The following is a 20,747-nucleotide window of genomic DNA, read 5'->3' on the forward strand; positions in this document are numbered from 1 at the left end:
ACCTCCCAATCTGTTGACTGACATTGGGAGAGTACCCGGGTTTGCTACCAGATTATAAGTCTACTGGCTGTTTGTGTAACTCGATATGGAGTTTTTGAAATTGTGGTAACACCTCGTAAGAGGTATTACAACGATTGTAACGCCTCGCAGGGGGTATTAAAACGATTGTAGCACCTCGCAGAAGGGCTTACAATCATAGTAAACCCTTGATAGAACAAAAACTACGAACAACCTACGGGACGCACGTGCAGATTTCGTGCCATTGCGAGACGCACGTGCAGATTTCGCACAGTTGCGAAACCCACGTGCTGAGGTCACCGGTTTCATTGAACCTAGTTCACGACTGCAGGCGATATTTATCTCTGATACAGGTTATACATTTGAGAGTTTTTATTACAGTTATTTAATAAAAAACGTTGTCTATGCGATGAGTCGCTTTATCAGTTGAACAAACTATTTCTCCTCGGGATTACTAACGATTGTAAACCCTGACATTCGGTGACAAACCTCATGTATGTCACCTCATTTATGTCACCTCATGTCAGGGTTTACAATCACTGGCAATCCCTCGTAGAAATGTTTTTCCTATACATACAGCCCTTCTGACAACCTGGGTAATGCAGAAGGCTGCAGTGTTGGGGAGTCTTCACATTCTCTGAAAAGTTCTGGGTGGGTTTGACTAGGCAGCGATTCCTGGGAGAAGTCAAACCCTCTTTGCTGCATTTTGTATTTTAATCTGTAAATAATAATAATAAAAGTATGGTGTCGTCCTGGTGGACAGTCCTGACGTAAATCTTTCTGTTGGTACCGAGGAGGCCTTTTAGAGCCATCTGCTTTTTATTTTTCTTCTTGAAATTTCAAGATAATAAGTTGAAATTTCCAACACATGCACATGCGATACCTCGGAAAACCTTTAATAGTCTTAATGTTTTGTAAGTTCGTTACAATGGTGACGGCAAGTTGTATAGAAGTAGTATTGGAGAGAAGATGGTAACATATGTAACTTGAAGTTTCAATCCTTGAAGATCGGGGTACAATAGATACTCTGAAACACATTGAATGCTCGAATGCTCCAGTTGTCCGCCGAACTTGATCAATCGAGCTTTAGTGACCAACCGTTTCTCATGCTGTCACCAACCAATGACACTCAACAGATTACATGAACAGTGTCAGCCAACGTGAACGGGGACATCGAACATGAAAGGGGACGGCGAGGATTAACGAAATCAAGCAAAATACACTCACTGTTGCATTGCCAAACAATTTAACATCGTGAGCCGATCGCGACCCTTGAAGGCCCGGGTAAGAATATAGGTCTTCAGCAACTCATGCTTGTCGTAAGAGGCGATTAACGAGATCGGGTGGTCAGGCTCGCTGACTTGGTTGATGCATGTCATCTTATTCCAATTGCGTGAATCGATACCCATGTCACTGGATTGTCTGGTTCAGACACGATTATTTACAGACCGCCGTCATATAGCTGAGTGCAGCGTTAAACAACAACCAACCTAACAACAAGCATTGTGAGAGTACAGCCACATTATGGAATACGAAAACAATGGGCTCTTTGGTCAGACTCGGCGACCTGGTTGATTGCGCGTCATGTAGCTTGAATGTTGCGGCGTAAAACAACAAACAAACCTACAATGACGCTGGCCAGCCGTTGTCGATGCAGCTGGTCAGCTCCATAACATTCACATACATCTACCAAAAATATTGCATTTTTCAATATAATATTATGCAGATTCTAACCGTTTCGCAAATTTTGCTTATTGAATCAATATTCTTGCCACGTGTTGAATAATTGGAATATATGTTTTTTTAATAATGCTAATTTATTTGATATAATTGGTTGTTTGGTGAAGTGAAACTACATATGTACGGATCAGCTAGCTACATAATATTATGTTGTTTCACTTCGCTAAATAACGCTAACAAATTAATCTCTGTACATCCCGTGAACATCCGGGTTACAACTGATCTTCAGCAGCCATCTTGCCGTCAAAAAAGCTGGAATTTTCTGTGTGCGGCGTTAAACAACAAACACAATAATATATGTTTCCGGATAATGCTTAAATTACTTATGTGGTAGATAAATTGAGGGAATATCCTTTTTTGGGCACGCATCAGTGACCAATATGTCCGAAGCCATTTCTATTTCGACTTATTCCATGTTCCAGTGTGGTTGGGGCGAACAATTGACTTGCCTTTGTTTGCTTTAGTGGGACAGGCTACACGAACCTCTTCGCTAACACCTATATAATACCACCATTTAAAGTGATTCATAAACTACGGAAGTGTAGTAGGGTCACGGTGATTTTTATGGTCTAAGTATATCCAACGTAGGACTTACTATCTTCTACGTAGGACTTAGTATGGCCTAGAATTACTATCTCCTACGTAGAACTTTCTATCTCCTACGTAGAACTTATTATCGCCTACGTAGAAGATACTAAGTCCTATACGTAGGAGATACTTATGGACAAAAAAATTCACCGTGGCCCCATTACGCTTCCGTAATAAACACATTCTGATCTAAGGTTTGTTTTCTTGGATTAATACTAGGTCTTTAATTCAGGGACGAAAGATGACATGCCTTAAAAATTGTGGCTTATATACAGATTTGTCTTTTCGTTTTTGGCAATGTTCGGCCATTCGGTGTAGTGATCCCCACGTCTTTGGTGGGCGGGCGGAATGGTTTTGTTCTAAACAGATGTAATTGATATTTGAGGATGTATTTCCAATTAACATGATTCAGAATGGTTTTGTTCTAAACAGATGTAATTGATATTTGAGGATGTATTTCCAATTAACATGATTCAGAATGGTTTTGTTCTAAACAGATGTAATTGATATTTGAGGATGTATTTCCAATTCTACCATGAATTTGGAATTTACTCGATTCTGATTGGTCAATCAGAGGCTATTAAATCACAATAAACCCCCTCTGATTGAAACAGCTGGCGGCCGCATCACCGCGGAAGCTAAAATTGATGGAATAGTACTATTTTCAGTCATTGTCGGTAGGCACATTTAAATGATTATATCTACAATTACAGGTTACAAAATGCACAGATGCGGTTACTACAATATTCAAAGGATGTGTGGCAATACATTTCGTGCATAAAACACGATAGCAATCTACATAGGGAATGTATTTACGTTTTGGAGACAACAGAGAGCTTGGAATTTTGGCGCTTTTCCATGTACGACTATGACGTCATATATTTTGCGTCACAATGAGTGATATGACGTCATAATGGTGACGCGCGATGTCGAGCAAAAGCCTTGCAAAGCTTGCTTTGTTTTCTTTAGAGATTCCCACCTCACGTTAGCTTGCCAAGTTGCCGTGCTTTATATGCTTTCAATGCCTGTCATATGTTCGAGTGAAGTTTAATGGTGTAAAAAAACTGCTTGAGTATATACAGCGCAATATTTTGTTCGGTGATTCCGTAATTCAGATCGACAACCCACTCAAAACACTCAACCCATGCCGCTTCACTCAGTAGACACCAAAGAGTTCGCGTTTTATTTAGTCATGGTAGAATGGAGATAAACATACTGTGTTTATCTCCTAATTAACATGATTCTGACAATCGAGTTGTCGATGTCCTTCATTTATTGAGAAGTCACATCGTATTTATTCTCACGTCTGAACTGTGTCAAAGTGATGATTATAGGTATCTTCTTGGAAATAATTCCCGTAATTAAGGTCCAATATCTATTAACGTGTCAACACACACTACCACTTAAAAATTGTCTCAACAAAATGCATCCGATATCTCTTCCTCTTGCTCGACCTGCTCGCGACCCCTATAAAAAACGGTTTAGTCTTGTGGCTTCGTTATCCAAACAAGTTTCCTTGTCACATACGGACGTTTGTCCTCGACGAAAACTATCCGTGCATGGCATCGATCGCATAGAAGATCTGCCGGGGCGGATAGTATTTCACAGGGAACATATGTATCGGTCACAATAGTTGTGTGTAGCGCTGTGCACAAATGACAGTGGGATATTAACAGTACAAGTATGCCGCGGACTGGATACCTGAATGTCATGTGTACTCGCGATTTCTAATGGATTATAACACCGTTTGAAAGCATCTTGTATGATTGTCTGTCATTAGGTAAGTCTCGATGTTTTTGAAGTCAGTTTGTGTTTCGCCAGGTGCGAGTGTAAAGCGCATCGTGGCTGTTCGAAAGAGCCTGCGTTTATACCAGTAAACAGCGAAGGCATCACTACCGAAGGGTAATCGATGGAAAACATTCCAGCATACCTGACTGTCCACGCAAAACCAGTTTGAAACAGTTGTATTCATTCTAACATGGTATATGGTATTAGTGCTTTAGTGGTTCGTAAACTGGCAGAACGCCATGTTTCCTATATGAATGATGGAGGCTGGCTCTTCGGTCGTACATTTCAATATCTGCCCGCGACAAATTCATTCTGACGACCAGCTGCAGTATTCAATAACATGTACCTGCAAGACAATCACCCACACTCGAAACTTAGATGCATCAACGGGAGCACTAGGTCTATTGAGAGAATGTTCGTGGTCATTTGGAGGTGTTGAGTGGAATGGCCATTTCTTGTAGACCTATAGAGGCGTGAGAATTCCAGGATCAAATATACTATTCATGGTCACTTACAGCAGAAATTGCTGCAGTCATTATATATACGGGGCAGTGATGTTAACAGCTAAAGTATCCATGGACTTTCAGAAAATTCAAATAACTAGATTTGGAAGGGTTTGTCTATCAGGCCTGGGATGGGTAACTCGAGTACTTGGGTTACACTGGTCCTGAGTAGGTAGTGATTCGTCATGTGATATATTGTTAATGAGAAAAAGTATCTAGGCCTAGAACTCTGTGAATACACAAGAGGTCTCAAATGTTCGCATTTCTCTCCGACTATCCATGCATTCATTCTGACATATATTTTTGAATAAAGACGAAGCGTCAGTCAACTTCAGTGTATGCATGACCAGATCATTTTGCAGTGCACCTAAGTGCTCTTAACCAGAGCTCTGGTCAAACAGTTCGCAAAAGGACATCTTGTACCCATCTCTTGAGACCTACAGCGGGTACTGGGTAGGGTTGGATTATAGAGGGGTGGGTATCTGGGTAGTAAATTTGGACTCGTCCCAGCCCTAGTGTCTAGAAGGATATCATTAGGACCTGCGGCTTATGCGTTGAGATTCTGCTGATGAAATTATGGGATGTAAGGTAACATCATCAGTTATCGTTTACGCAAAAATGATTTACAAATATTTTTTAGTTCTCTTTTGAATATCAAAGTGTGTAACATGTAGGGATAAGGACTGACTCATGAAGGGATAAGGACTGACTCATGAAGGGATAAAGACTGACTCATGAAGGGATAAGGACTGACTCATGAAGGGATAAGGACTGACTCATGAAGGGATAAGGACTGACTCATGAAGGGAGTCATGGTGACATTCTGACACATTGCTTCAAACGACAAGGTACGATTGTGGACTTGTTAACTTCAATTTAGTAGTTTCCATCATGAATAATATCTGAAGAGGGTATGGATTATCTACATGTGTAACACAATGAGAAACCTCAGAAAAAAATCTATATTTGTGTAGGTAAACAGAAATGTGTGGTTACATGGAAATGAGTATGTGACATGGTGTATAGCTGTATAATGGGATCATACGATAACCACCTGTAGCTTTATAAGCATGCAGCTCTATGACATGGCTGAATAATTGTGCTACTCGGAGAAACAGCCTGCCGGTAGCATTATTCCAGTGTATGGACCTGCCCTAAGGCTGATAGTCAGGCACAAATTCGCTGTAAAAATTCCTCAATTGGAACTAAAAAATTCCTAATTAATGTCAGTGTAGTTATTAATGTTATGTTATCTAACTCATGTTATATGAGAAGACATTGTACTCTTACCCACCACGAGGCCATCGGTTCTCTCATGTGATGGCACTAAATCATCAAAGAAAGGATGTACCGAAACTCTCAATTCCTCGAGGGACCTACAGATAGGTTACCAAGTTGTCATAACTGAGTTTGACATCAAAATCTTGTTTGTTTTTTTGTTGTTAAATGCTGCACTCAGCAATATTCCAGCTATTTGACGATGGTCTGTAAATATTGAGTCTGAACCAGACAATCCGGTGATTGACGTCATGAGCATCAATCCACGCAATAGGGATACGATGACATGCATCAACCAAGTCAGCGAGCCTGATCACCCGATTCCATTAGTCGCCTCTTACGACAAGCATAGTCGCCTCTTACAGCCAGCATGGGTTGCTGAAGACCTATTCTACCCCAGTTCTTCACGGGTCGACATCAGAATCACCAGTGGATCGAGGGATGGGGTGCGAATGCCCCCATTTTTCAGACACCTTTCCTGCTAACTATGTCCTTGGTACTTCATGACTTGGGTGTTATATATCGTGGATCATATCCAAGGCCATGTGTTGTTTAAGTGCCTTGTTTCACCTTGCTTACTGTATACACACAGAAGTGACCCAGGTGACATGGGACATAGGTTTTATGTTTGACGGTGTCAATTTAGGAAACATATGGCAAGACGTCAATAAAACTGTGATAGTATGATATTAACAAATGTCAAAATGTCAATACACAACTAACAGTATTGCAGATAACTCCTGTGTTCTCCTTGTTATGTCACAAACTACAACTGAAATAATAATCATCTAGGTAAACGGAACCACGTCACTTTTTTAAATTTGGGAGGCGACCTTTATTTTTGGATGGTTACCATGGTTACGGTTGGCGAGCATGGTGAACATTCCTGAGTAGTGAAAGGTGTGTTAGGACTGACCCTTTGGTTCTTTTACCCAGTAATTTGTAAACCTGTAATTTCAATAGGAACGGTCCCGTCTAGATGTGCAGGATTTCCCAGGGATAAGTACATACTGGAATAATGATGTTTAATTGTGTAGAGGATTAACTTATCTCCCAAGGTCTCTTGGTTCTGGCGATGTGTCTTTCTTGAGATCAACTTTGACAACAGGAAATGTTAATGATCCGCCTTGATGAGTATAATTTAGTTAATGACAGGGGGAAGTTGGTTGAAACAAATCGACCTGGTGATTATCTGAGACTGACTAAAGCTCTATCGCAGTCAGGATAATTTCTTCATGTATTAGAGGCTTGGCATTGATTGAAGCAAATCAGCACCCTGCTTGATGAAACAGTCATACAGATTCATTGAAACCATTGTCATACAGAATCAGTGAAACCTGCTTATACAGATTCATTGAAACCATTGTCATACAGAATCAGTGAAACCTGCTCATACAGATTCAGTGAAACCATTGTCATACAGAATCAGTGAAACCATTGTCATACAGAATCAGTGAAACCTGCTCATACAGATTCAGTGAAACCATTGTCATACAGAATCAGTGAAACCCTTGTAATACAGAATCAGTGATTCCATTGTCATACAGAATCAGTGAAACCATTGTTATGCAGAATCAGTGAAACCATTGTAATGCAGAACCAGTAAACATGGTAAAACCATTGTCATACAGAATCGGAGAAACCATTGTCATACAGAATCAGTGAAACATGCTCATACAGATTCAGTGAAACTATTGTCATACAGATTCAGTGAGACCATGGTCATACAGATTCAGTGAGACCATGGTCATACAAATTCAGTGAGACCATTGTCATACAGATTCAGTGAGACCATTGTCATACAGATTCAGTGAGACCATGGTCATACAGAATCAGTGAAACCATTGCCATACAGAATCAGTGAGACCATTGTCATACAGATTCATTGAGACCATTGTCATACAGACTCAGTGAAACCATTGTCATACAGACTCAGTGAAACCATTGTCATACAGATCTGTGTGTATACAGTAAGTAAGGTGAAATGAAGCACTTAAACAACACATGAGCTTCGATATGATCCACGATATATAATACCTAAGTCATGAAGTGTCAAGAACATACTCAACATGTAAGGTGTCTGAAAAAAGGGGGCATTCGCACCTCCAGCAGCCCCTCCCTGGATCCACGAGTGATTCTGATGTCGACCCGTGAAGAACTGGGGTAGAATATGTCTTTAGCAACCCATGCTGGCTGTAAGAGGCGACTAATGGATGGGATTGGGTGGTTAGGCTTGCTGACTTCGTTAATGCATGTCATCGTGTCCCAATTGCGTGGATCGATGCTCATGATGTCAATCACTGGATTGTCTGTTCCATACTCAATTATTTACAGACCGCCATCAAATAGCTGGAATATTGCTGAGTGCAGCATTTAACAACAAACAAACAAACAAACAAGATTATGATGTCAATCTCAGTAAGGACTTGGTAATCTATCTGTAGGTCCCTCGAGGAATTGAGAGTTTCGGTTCATCCTTTCTTTGATTATTTAGTGCCATCACATGCATCTCTGTCAACAGTGTGCAGCCTCATCTGTCTCATATGTCAACCGGGGAAGTGTTCAGGAAGATAACTGCTGAAAGTCATGAATATTGATTCCTCTGATACCACAATGTTGAAATGCTTATTATATTAAATACAGAACCTCTTTTTGACAATCAGTTAAGTATCATTCTTATGACAATTTTTTTCATTTAAGTTTTTGTTTTGTTTAATACCTGTTGATGTATTTTATATGAAACCAGCGTTTATCTTGTTTGTGGTTTAGTGCTGTACTCATCAATGTTCCTGCTATATGATGAGGGTCTGTTAATTAACAAATCTGGATCCGACAATCCAGTGATTGACGTCATGATCATCGATCCGAGGGGTACGATGACATGCAGTCGACTAGGCCTGCAAGGTTTTACCGGAAACCGATATAACTGCTATATGCTTTTCAAACGATACATATTGCAATATCTCTGTACCAGTATTTTAGGTTAAAAAATATGTAACAGGTTTCATATTATTTGTATCAATTCACCTAAAATATGACGAAAAATTCATTCACAGTTGATGTTTCCCTTTGAAATTGACAGACAAAATGACGGAAAGGCGAAACTGATTTTTCTTCCCACTGAATCCATGACTACAAAATTGTGGCGATCATATTTACTTTAATATTTAGAAAATAGGATCTGTATGTACAATCACTGTCAAACACTGTAGCTCACAATATATCGCGATAAGCATTGCTATACAGACCTATACAGACATATTGCAATACAATTTTTGGGCCAATGCGCCGCCCTACCATCGACCAAGTAACGAACCCATCGCCAAATGTTCTTTCACTGAATGTAAAAAGCACTGAATACACAGCATGGATGAAAAAACAAACTGGGGGATTCAGAAATCAGATAGAATGTTATCAGTCCCAATAAAAAAAGGAAGAGTGTTAACTTTCTAAATGACAGCGCTTATCTAGCTTGTGGTGAAATGACATTAACTGAGATTGAAGAAGAATCAAAGTATCTTTTTTGCCACACTTTGGCTCCAAAGGGCACCCCTAAATCTTTTTGAGTGCCTTGAGGCACACATAAAAAATGAATTTCTAACCCTGTATTCAATTAATAATAGCAGAGTTTTGCCTTACAGATAATTGATGAAAATAGAACATTAATTGAATAATTAATGTGGTTTCTCTTTTGGGAGAAGATCCTCAGCTGAAATGCCATGTGTTAGCTAGGCCTGGGATGGGAAATTTGGATCCTCGGGTCGGGTGGTCCTGAGTGGGACCCGGTACCCACATGACTACCCAGATCTTGAGACCTGTAGCAGGTGCCTGGGTAGGGCCGGGTAATAGGGTGTCGGGTACCCGGATTGTAAATGTGGACTCGTTCCAGCCCTAATGGGGGCTGTCGGGTAGCCTTATGGTTAAAGCGTTCGCTTGTCACGCCAAAGACCCGGGTTTGATTCCTGACATGGGTACAATGTGTGAAGCCCATTTCTGGTGACCCCCGCCGTGATATTGCTGGAATATTGCTAAAAGCGGCGTAATACCATACTCACTCACTCCAGCCCCAGTGTGAACACATGACATGTTAAGTGGAATCTCCCTCGGCCACACTGGGCAATCAGTATCACACTTCCAGTTTGCCACTACAGGAAATAGCTCTCATTACCACTGATCAAGGACATCTGTAATAGCCGGGCATTCATTGATGATGTTAATAGTGCTATTTACAACACACCCAATAATAATGATAATACCAACAGAATGTGACGCAGAGTGGAATGAATATGTGATAGGTGTTGGAGAGAGTTGACTGTGTCAGTGTTCTCAACATACATATTCTGATGGTACGGGATGATCAGGTTATTGTGAGCTGTCAGTGTAGCGTCGGGGCCAGTGGGTAGGCAAATAATCAATTATAAACAGTGAGTTGGCGATAGAAGCTAACAGTTGTAGTCCACTAGTCCTTGTGATGATATCATATAGCATAGCCAGGGGTAGAAACTAACATTTTTAGTCCACTAGTCCTTATAATGATAACATATAGCAAAACCTTAAAAAATGGCAAAATTCTACTAGTCCTTAGGATACCTCAACTATTGGGCAGTTTGGCAAGGACTACAGGACTAGTGCCAATTTCTAACGCTGATAGCCTTAAAAATGGCAAATTTCTGCTAGTCCTTATGATACCTTAACTACCGTATTTGACCGCAGATAAGCCGACCCCATAGATAAGCCGAGGTATTAACTTGACCATTGAAATACGAAAGAAAATGATATGACCCCCAGATAAGCCGAACCAGGAAGTGAAAGGCAAAAAACACTGTGAAGTCAGACTGCAAGACATGTGCCGGTACTGGCAGATATTCAATAATAGAAGATGAAAAACGTTGTAATTATATTGACAAAGCCATTATTATTTCTAATAAAGATTTAACAAACCAGTCATTCACTTTCATAATGTGGGAAGCTGGTTCTCTTGTTTTTTTTAATCTCATAATGATCGTTATATGTTGCCATCAGCAACAAAGCGCCATTTTGTGAATCGGTGTACCGGTATATAGAATTATGAACCCGTGATAAAATATATCAGCTAGAGCGAAGACTCGCATTAGTTGGAAGTTTGTCAAGGACTACAGGACTAGTGCCAATTTCTGGTGCTGTGAGTCATCCTCGATAGTCTAGGGTATTATTTATCAATTTCTATTATGATAAGTACCCTGGACCAATTTGCTTCCATTGCTCATGTTGCTTTTATTTAAATCCAATTTGACTGACATGGTAGGAGAATTGCTGTCCAATCACTTTACAGCTTTGAGCAAAAGGAAAACTGTGTAAAGTTTCTGATGGTGTTAATCATGATGGTTTGTTTGTTTGTTTGTTTTTTAACGTGTTTAATGCTGCACCCAGCAATAATGCAGCTATTTGACGGCGGTCTGTAAATAATCAGGTCTGGATCAGAAAATCCAGTCATTGACATCATGAAGGTCGATCACCCGCAATTGGGATGTGATGACATGCATCAACCAAGTCAGCCATTCTGACCACCCGATCCAATTAGTCGCGTCTTACGACAAGCATAGTCGCCTCTTACGACAAGTCTTGGTTGCTGGAGACCACATTCTAACCTGGATCATCACATGTTCCTTGTATATTATCACTCCTCAGACTAGCCAAACAGTCAGGTATTGTATTCCCAGCTGACCTCTGGGTTGGAATCTCCATATATAATGTTCTAGCATGTTATACCAAGTGGAATATATAATGTTTTTTGTATATGTGTGTATTACTTGTATATTGTATATGTGTGTAAATCGTGACGCTTGTCACATACACTACAGCGTGACGCTTGTCACATACACTACAGCGTGACGCTTGTCACATACACTACAGCGTGACGCTTGTCACATACACTACAGCGTGACGCTTGTCACATACACTGCAGCGTGACACTTGTCACATACACTACAGCTTGTCACATACACAACAGCGTGACACTTGTCACATACACTGCAGCGTGACACTTGTCACATACACTGCAGCGTGACCCTTGTCACATACACTGCAGCGTGACTCTTGTCACATACACTGCAGCGTGACGCTTGTCACATACACTGCAGCGTGACGCTTGTCACATACACTGCAGCGTGACGCTTGTCACATACACTGCAGCGTGACGCTTGTCACATACACTACAGCGTGACGCTTGTCACATACACTACAGCGTGACACTTGTCACATACACAACAGCGTGACACTTGTCACATACACTACAGCGTGACGCTTGTCACATACACTGCAGCGTGACGCTTGTCACATACACTGCAGCGTGACGCTTGTCACATACACTGCAGCGTGACGCTTGTCACATACACTACAGCGTGACGCTTGTCACATACACTACAGCGTGACACTTGTCACATACACTACAGCGTGACACTTGTCACATACACAACAGCGTGAAATAGCAGGTGGTGGGATGGACATCATGATACACTTGGAGTTGGGGTTGGCTAGCGATATAGACTATAGAGTTTAGAGATCGATAATCGCTAACTAAATATTGATCAAGTGTTGATAATTATCGGAGAAGCAACTTTAAGCAAATATTCAAGAAAGTCCCAAAAGAAATCAGCATCTTTCAAACCATTGGTGAGCAGTGACACATTTATGCAAAGATTACTTTGTGGACATTTGAGATATAACAAAAACAGTTGCTTTTTATCTTGGACAATGGCAAGTCTGTCATGGTAAACCTAATCTTTTCTTCATCACAATAGTTTATGTGAGTAATTATCGCTGACAACAGTTTCATATTGGTGATCATTAATATTTCTTCCCAACGACGATAATTCTGATTATCAATCTTTTTTAACTAGCCCTTCTTGAAGTGGTTCAATATGTGGACATGATGATACACATGATACGTGATACATGATACATGAAATCTTGACATTCGTCCAGGCTAGGAGTTTTGTTCCATCATCAGGGAAAGGTACATGTATTAGAGATCTTAGTCCTCAACATGTTTAACATGTTTAACAACATATTAATGACTTTGGGTCAATGAATGAATAGCGTTTTAGAAATTGTTGTTATTAGTATCACCTCCTCAGTCACGCTAGTAGGGGTCCCGGAGAGTTCGGGTAGCCTAGTGGTTAAAGTCCTGCCGTAGACCTGGGTTCGATTCCCGACATAGGTACAGTGCGTGAAGCCCATTTCTGGTGTCACCCGCCGTGATACTGCTGGAATATTGCTAAAACCATACTCACTCACCCACCCACCCACCCACCCACTCACTCACTCACTGGGATGCCAGGCATCAAGATGGGCTCTACATGTTTATGAGTTGGAAGCTGACCTGAAATGTCCTGTACACCAGTACTTGTCAACTCTAGAAACGAGCTGTACAGTACAGGACTGGTTGGAATAAATATGTCTGGCACTGGTCAGTTCTGATAATGACCAGTACTAGTATCAAATATCAAACAGCTTGTAAACTTGTGAAGGGCTATCTTTAAAAAGGATCAAGATCGAGTCATTTCAACCACTTATTTTATAACAGGAAGGTTTCAGTCCTAGACATTTGATTGATGGAGTCACATATAAAATGGAACAAGTTTATGCATAAATATTTTAGTCCATTTAGTTTCCGCGCCACGCTTGTGCCACGTTTAAAGTCTTTATTGATTGACGGTATCTACACTATAGAACATTTGACTGAACAATTGTCCCTGCATGGGGATTAGTGTAGTGTACAGCAAGTGACTGTTTGTATAGATTGTCTCACCATCCCATCACAGCTGAAACTCACCCCTACATCACAGCTGAAACTCACCCTTACTTCACAGCTGAAACACCCTCTTGCATCACAGCTGAAACTCACCCTAACATCACAGCTGAAACTCACCCTAACATCACAGCTGAAACTCACCCTTACTTCACAGCAGAAACACCCTCTTGCATCCCAGCTGAAACTCACCCTTACATCACAGCTGAAACTCACCCTTACTTCACAGCTGAAACACCCTCTTGCATCACAGCTGAAACTCACCCTTACTTCACAGCTGAAACACCCTCTTGCATCAGCTGAAACTCACCCTTACATCACAGCTGAAACTCACCCTTACATCACAGCTGAAACTCACTCTCCTATCACAGATGAAACGCACCCTCCTATTGCAACTGAACTCACCCTCCTATCACAACTGAAACTCACCCTCCTCACATCTCAAACTCACCCTCATATCACAGCTGAAACTCACCCTTACATTACAGCTGAAACTCACCCTTACATCACAGCTGAAACTCACCCTCCTATCACAACTGAAACTCACCCTCCTATCACAACTGAAACTCACCCTCCTATCACAACTGAAACTCACCCTCCTATCACAACTTAAACTCACCCTCATATCACAGCTGAAACTCACCCTTACATTACAGCTGAAACTCACCCTTACATCACAGCTGAAACTCACCCTCCTATCACAACTGAAACTCACCCTTCTATCACAACTGAAACTCACCCTCCTATCACATCTCAAACTCACCCTCATATCACAGCTGAAACTCACCCTTACATTACAGCTGAAACTCACCCTTACATCACAGCTGAAACTCACCCTCATATCACAACTGAAACTCACCCTCCTATCACAACTGAAACTCACCCTCCTATCACAACTGAAACTCACCCTCCTATCACAACTTAAACTCACCCTCATATCACAGCTGAAACTCACCCTTACATCATAGCTGAAACTCACCCTTACATCATAGCTGAAACTCACCCTCCTATCACAGATGAAACTCACCCTTCTATCACAGTTGAAAGTTAAACTCACCATCCTATTACATCTGAAACTCACCATCCTACTACAGCTGAAACTCACCCTCCTATCACAGCTGAAACAGATGGAGGATGTCTCATTTCGATGGAGGAAGTAATTTCCTCAACAATGCATCCCCAAATTACTTTTGTGAAAAAAAATCCTGTTCACTTTCTTAGATTAGATGCTTATGAAGGCATTTCTTTCAATGTTATCCCATGTTGAAATAGAATTTCACCAACTGAATTTTCATGAAAATTGCTTTAAAGAGTAAAATAAGGGAAATTTATTTTTTGTGGAGTTTCTATCAGGTCTTTAAATTGAAAATGTCCTTTTTTCCCACAAAATCAGAGACATTTGTGACTTTTTATTGAAGAAATAAAGTATTGACTGTTTTGCAGTTAGTTTCAGATTCTAAAATAAATTTTACTTAGTTTAAATTGAATTCCAAGAAATGTTTCACAATCTTGAAATGAGTCATTTTTTCAAACCTCAAGTGATTTAGTCTACCATCAGGTTGATAACATCCCAGGAAGAAGCATCTCCAAGAAGTCTTTACTTGGCAGCAAGCATTGGCATCGATGGCACTTTCTCAAAAAAACCTTTGAATTTTCCCAGTGGTGTATAATTGGACTACCGGTATACACAAACATTAATATGACCCGATCTTATTAGCTCTATGATTTTGTTCAGGTCAGACAAATATATATTTAATGGACTGAATAAGATTGAAGCTTTTTAGCATGTTTAGCATCCTTTGTTTGGATTTGTGTTGAACCTGTTTTAAGAGTTGTCTTTTGAAGTCAGACTCAAGTCAACCCCTTGGGATTGGGCGTCCTCGCTGGGCGTCTATGGTTACATCCCATAACACTTGTTACATGAATTACATACCAAGTCATTGCACTTGGCATACACCAATGCTCACCATATCGACCATTAGAGTACATGTTCCAGGCTTGATCCCCCTCAAGAGGTCAATGTGACCTAAATGACTGACTGACTACACTGTGATTGTGTACTCGGCATACAGCAATGCCCATCGCATCATCCAATGGTTTGCAAACCATGGAGACCTGTTCTGTCCTTGCAAGCATGGGGACTGGGGACCGATCTGTCCTTGCAAGCATGGAGACTGGGGACCTGCTCTGTCCTTGCAAGCATGGAGACTGGGGACCTGTTCTGTCCTTGCAAGCATGGAGACTGGGGACCTGTTCTGTCCTTGCAAGCATGGAGACTGGGGACCGATCCGTCCTTGCAAGCGTGGAGACTGGGGACCTGTTCTGTCCTTGCAAGCATGGAGACTGGGGACCTGTTCTGTCCTTGCAAGCATGGAGACTGGGGACCTATTTGTCCTTGCAAGCATGGAGACGGGGACCTGTTCTGTCCTTGCAAGCATGGAGACTGGGGACCTGGTCTGTCCTTGCAAGCATGGAGACTGGGGACCTGTTCTGTCCTTGCAAGCATGGAGACTGGGGACCTGTGCTGTTCTTGCAAGCATGGAGACTGGAGACCTGTTCTGTCCTTGCAAGCATGGAGACTGGAGACCTGTCCTTGCAAGCATGGAGACTGGGGACCTGTTCTGTCCTTGCAAGCATGGAGACTGGGGACTTGTTCTGTCCTTGCAGGCATGGAGGCTGGATATATGTTCTGTCCTTGCAAGCATGGAGACTGGGGACCTATTTGTCCTTGCAAGCATGGAGACTGGGGACTTGTTCTGTCCTTGCAAGCATGGAGACTGGTTATATGTTCTGTCCTTGCAAGCATGGAGACTGGGGACCTGTTCTGTCCTTGCAAGCATGGAGACTGGGGACCTATTTGTCCTTGCAAGCATGGAGATGGGACCCTGTTCTGTCCTTGCAAGCATGGAGACTGGGGACCTATCTGTCCTTGCAAGCATTGGGACTGGGGACCTGTTCTGTCCTTGCAAGCATGGAGACTGGGGACCTGCTCTGTCCTTGCAAGCATGGAGCCTGGGGACCAATCTGTCCTTGCAAGCATGGGGACTGGGGACCTGTTCTGTCCTTGCAAGCATGGAGACTGGGGACCTGTTCTGTCCTTGCAAGCATGGGGACTGGATATATGTTCTGTCCTTGCAAGCATGGAGACTGGGGACCTGTTCTGTCCTTGCAAGCATGGAGACTGGGGACCTGGTCTGTCCTTGCAAGCATGGAGACTGGGGACCGATCTGTCCTTAAAAGCATGGAGACTGGGGACCGAACTGTTCTTGCAAGCATGGAGACTGGATATATGTTCTATTCTGCCCTTGGATCTTACCAGGGGACCAAGATAGTGGTGCGATGTACGGGATACAATAACTATGTTATATTGCTTGAATCACTGGAAACCTCACAGAATTCCACTGGGGTCACACTTGTATGTGTCATTGTTCTGCCCTGTCAGAAGGCTCATCCATGCGGTCTTTGTATATGGTCACATGATGATGCACATCTGGACTCGGTCAGCACCGAGCCGAGGAAATTCTGGGATGAATATTCCCATGATGCACTGGTAGGGGATACTGTAATCATCATAATAAGCTTGGACAAATGACATACCAAATGACATTAAAAGATGGTACTTGTTGTTACGCTGCCTGGCGCTCAGCCTAAAGGGTCTAAAACAAAGACTGGTCAGCTCGGAGTCAGTATTCTGTGTCTGAGTGAGGTATTCATGTTAAACTGCAGCATGGTATCTCAGTGTGCTAGCACTATAAATCGGCATTAGTCTGGACTAGTACAAGCACCCACACAGACACACATACACGTGCATGCACATCACTATATAAACACCATAATCTTGGACGCGATGTCTCACCTCACCTCACCTCACCGCATGTAGATGGGGTCCCTTTGTGCCTGAATTGCTGAATGTTGACTCGGACACTCGTGCTGTTTTCTGCTGGCTGGTGCTGAGTGTACCCATGCTGGCAGGTTATACCTTTAAACTGGACTCTGCGCAATTCGGCGATCACCTGACAGAGGACATACTAAAGGACAAAATCTTCAGAGCTTCAGACTTGGTCCTAATATGGCCTCTGAGCAGGGTCCAGTTAATGTGATCTTAAAGCTACATTGATCGTTACTCCGATACTCTGATGTAGACTTATGATAATCGTAGCGCTAAGATAGCTTTCTGCAAAGTCCAGACAAAACCCTAAAACAAGTGGGAGGTCCCCCTAATTACTCCCTCATTTGATCCATAGAAGCCAAACAGGAGCAAAGAACTTCTTTGATAGGCATTTAGAAGTTGGGAGTACTAAGTAAGGATAAGAATTTATGGATGAACAACTTCTTTATTACAATTAAAAGCGACGTTTCGGTGTAGGTTCTAACACCGTTATCATGCAAGTGATAATCTTAATTGTAATAAAGAAGTTGTTCATCCATAAATTCTTATCCTTACTTAATGAGCAAAGTAGAAAAGAAAATCACTGATGCTTGTGTAGGATGGTGAATTGGGAGATAGCCAGTCCTGTGCTTCTTAGTTGTATTCAGATGCACAAATGTCATGTCGTCAAACGTCAGGGTCGCATGCCAGAAAGCCTATCGAACTGTCACATTGACACATTTTCACAAAGACCTACAAACATGGCAGGGTGAAGGCTGTGTGGTGCTGCTCAAGTGAAGAGTTTGCCTGGCCACTCAAACCACTTAATGTCTTCATCAACACATTTGATGTTAGCTAATCCCCCTTGAAGAGAAACACGATGGTATTCTAGGAGGATGACATTTGTCACACAATGCTGTGCAACTCTTTTGATCTTAATTGATCTTTTTCTTTTGTACTTTTATCAAGGTTAAAATACTTATTCAAGACTATGAATAGAGCATGATTGATTCAAGACCCTACGGCTCAGATCACGATGAGAAGTGGATGGTCCAACAAAGTTCATTGAACACTGAACACACCAAGCTTCAGTTAACAGGTCTGCAGTCAAGATTGACTTTTGACATTTTAGATGAATGTACGTGTGAAATGGTAACACATCTGGCCGGTACTTTTTCATTGGTATTGGTTCTCAGTATATACAGTATATAAGACTACCCGGACCCGTGGTTAGTCAAGTCATATATTGTTTATTGACAAAAACTCATTATAGCTCAGTGGTTACACTACAAGTCGCAAATGTTCGCATTTCTTTCTGAATATGCACTCATTTCGTTTGACTTGTATATGTTGGAGTAAAGATAAAGCTTCAGTCAAATTCATTGTAGGCATGATCTGATCGTTTGATACATGTATCTAAATAGTTTGGGGCAGTGCTGCGGTAAAACAATTCCCAATCAGACATTTTGTTCCCTACTCTTCAGATCTGCAGTGGGTACCCGGGTTGTATATTTTGACTCGTCCCAGCCCTGATGTTTGTTGTTGAAACATGCCGACTGTCGGCTCGGGGATCATGGATACACAGAGGATACATCACACCATTTTCCCGTGAGATGACCGCCTCCGTGGTCTAGTGGTAGAGGGTCTGCCCGGAGTTCGAAGGTCCGAGGTTCGATCCCCGACCGCGTCATATCAAAAGACGTTAAAAGATGGTACTTGTTGTTACTCTGTCTGGCGCTCGGCTTAAAGGGGCTAAAACAAGGACTGGTCGGCTCGGAGTCAGTATACTGTGTCTTCATTATACTGTGTATTCATGTTAAACTGCGGCATGGTATCTCAGTGAGCTAACACTATAAATCGGCATCAGTGCGGACTAGTACAAACTGCCACACAAACACACACACGTGCATGCTCGTCACTATATAAGTGCAATAATCTTGGACGCGACTTTAAACCCCATTTCACCTCACCTTTCCCGTGAGATTGGCTGACAACTTTTAGTATCCCCAAGGGATGATCCTACAACAAATTTACCTTTCTGCCATGTTTATCAATTACCGCAGTTTGTAAACAAAAGTAGATTGAGGTGCAAAGCATAATGCGTGAAGCTCTAGATGACATTATGTTCATGTTTAGCCTCCACGCATCATGTTCATGTGCAGTGATCTGAAGTCATTGTTAGTTTCCATTACTCAACGTTTCACTGAATTGCTGAGATCACAGGGATCGGCAAATGCTTGTTACCATGACGGCGGTGTATACATTTTCCTAACATTGTTCAGTAATGGGGTACATGGAAATCAAAACACCTTTGACCAAGTCAAATATTTGACATGGAAGGTAAGATACAGTAAACAACGGTTATAATGAACTCAAAGGGATTACTAATTTTAGTTTGTTATAACCGTTGGGGGGACGGATGTCCCAGTCGTCTGTGCAGAGTTGCGTCCCTTGGGCATGCCAGAAACCTATGATTGTGGGTTCGAATCCAGGTTCGCCCCGATTATGTTTCTAGGTTTGTCAGCACCATACCCGTGCTTATGGGTTTCACCGAAGTGGTAAACGTCTGAGACCTGCATCACTTCGGGCTTTCCTCCCACATTAAGTTGACACGCCGCGATATAACTGGAATAATGTTAAAAGCGGTGTTAAACCCAACTCACTCACTCACTCACTCACTCAATTGTTATAACCGTGGTAAGCATGAGTGGGACACACAAAAAACAGTTTGCTATATCCCTCAGTTTCTTGTAAGCGTGTGGTTTGGACCCCCCCAAAAAACAGTTCGCTATATCCCTCAGTTTCTTATAAGCGTGTGGTTTGGACCCCCCCCAAAAAAACAGTTCGCTATATCCCTCAGTTTGTTTCAAGCGTGTTCATTATAAACATAGTTTACTGTAGTAACTGTTTCTTTGATTGTTGACAAAAATATCAATCATTTAAAATAGTGCAATGAAGTCAAACCATAATCACCTGTTGTAAAATTGATGAAAGTATCATATTGTATACGTTGTACATTTTGATTAGCCGTTGGTTTGAGAAAGTGCATATTGTTCCATGAAAACTCTCAAGTAATTTTTAAAAAATTCTGAAAATTGAAATTTGGCAGTTGTGATACTATGTCTTTGCTTATGCAATGATGACATGGATAAGCAGGCCACTTCTTTAAAGTTCT

At 41.7% G+C, this 20,747-nt stretch overlaps 1 protein-coding gene across 1 annotated transcript in view; it reads left to right on the plus strand.

The window, feature by feature from the left end:
- The first annotated feature begins 3,950 nt into the window (after positions 1–3,950).
- The window catches only part of LOC139471416 (anoctamin-7-like), a 144,908-nt gene continuing 128,111 nt past the window's right edge, over positions 3,951–20,747 (plus strand). Inside the window, exon 1 of the mRNA XM_071253781.1 lies at positions 3,951–4,126. The gene's annotated coding sequence lies outside the window, so the exon portion shown is untranslated. The remainder of the gene's footprint in view (positions 4,127–20,747) is intronic.

The sequence above is a fragment of the Haliotis cracherodii genome, unplaced genomic scaffold, assembly GCF_022045235.1.
Source record: "Haliotis cracherodii isolate W230 unplaced genomic scaffold, xgHalCrac1.p SCAF_22, whole genome shotgun sequence".
Classification (NCBI taxonomy): Eukaryota; Metazoa; Mollusca; class Gastropoda; order Lepetellida; family Haliotidae; genus Haliotis; species Haliotis cracherodii.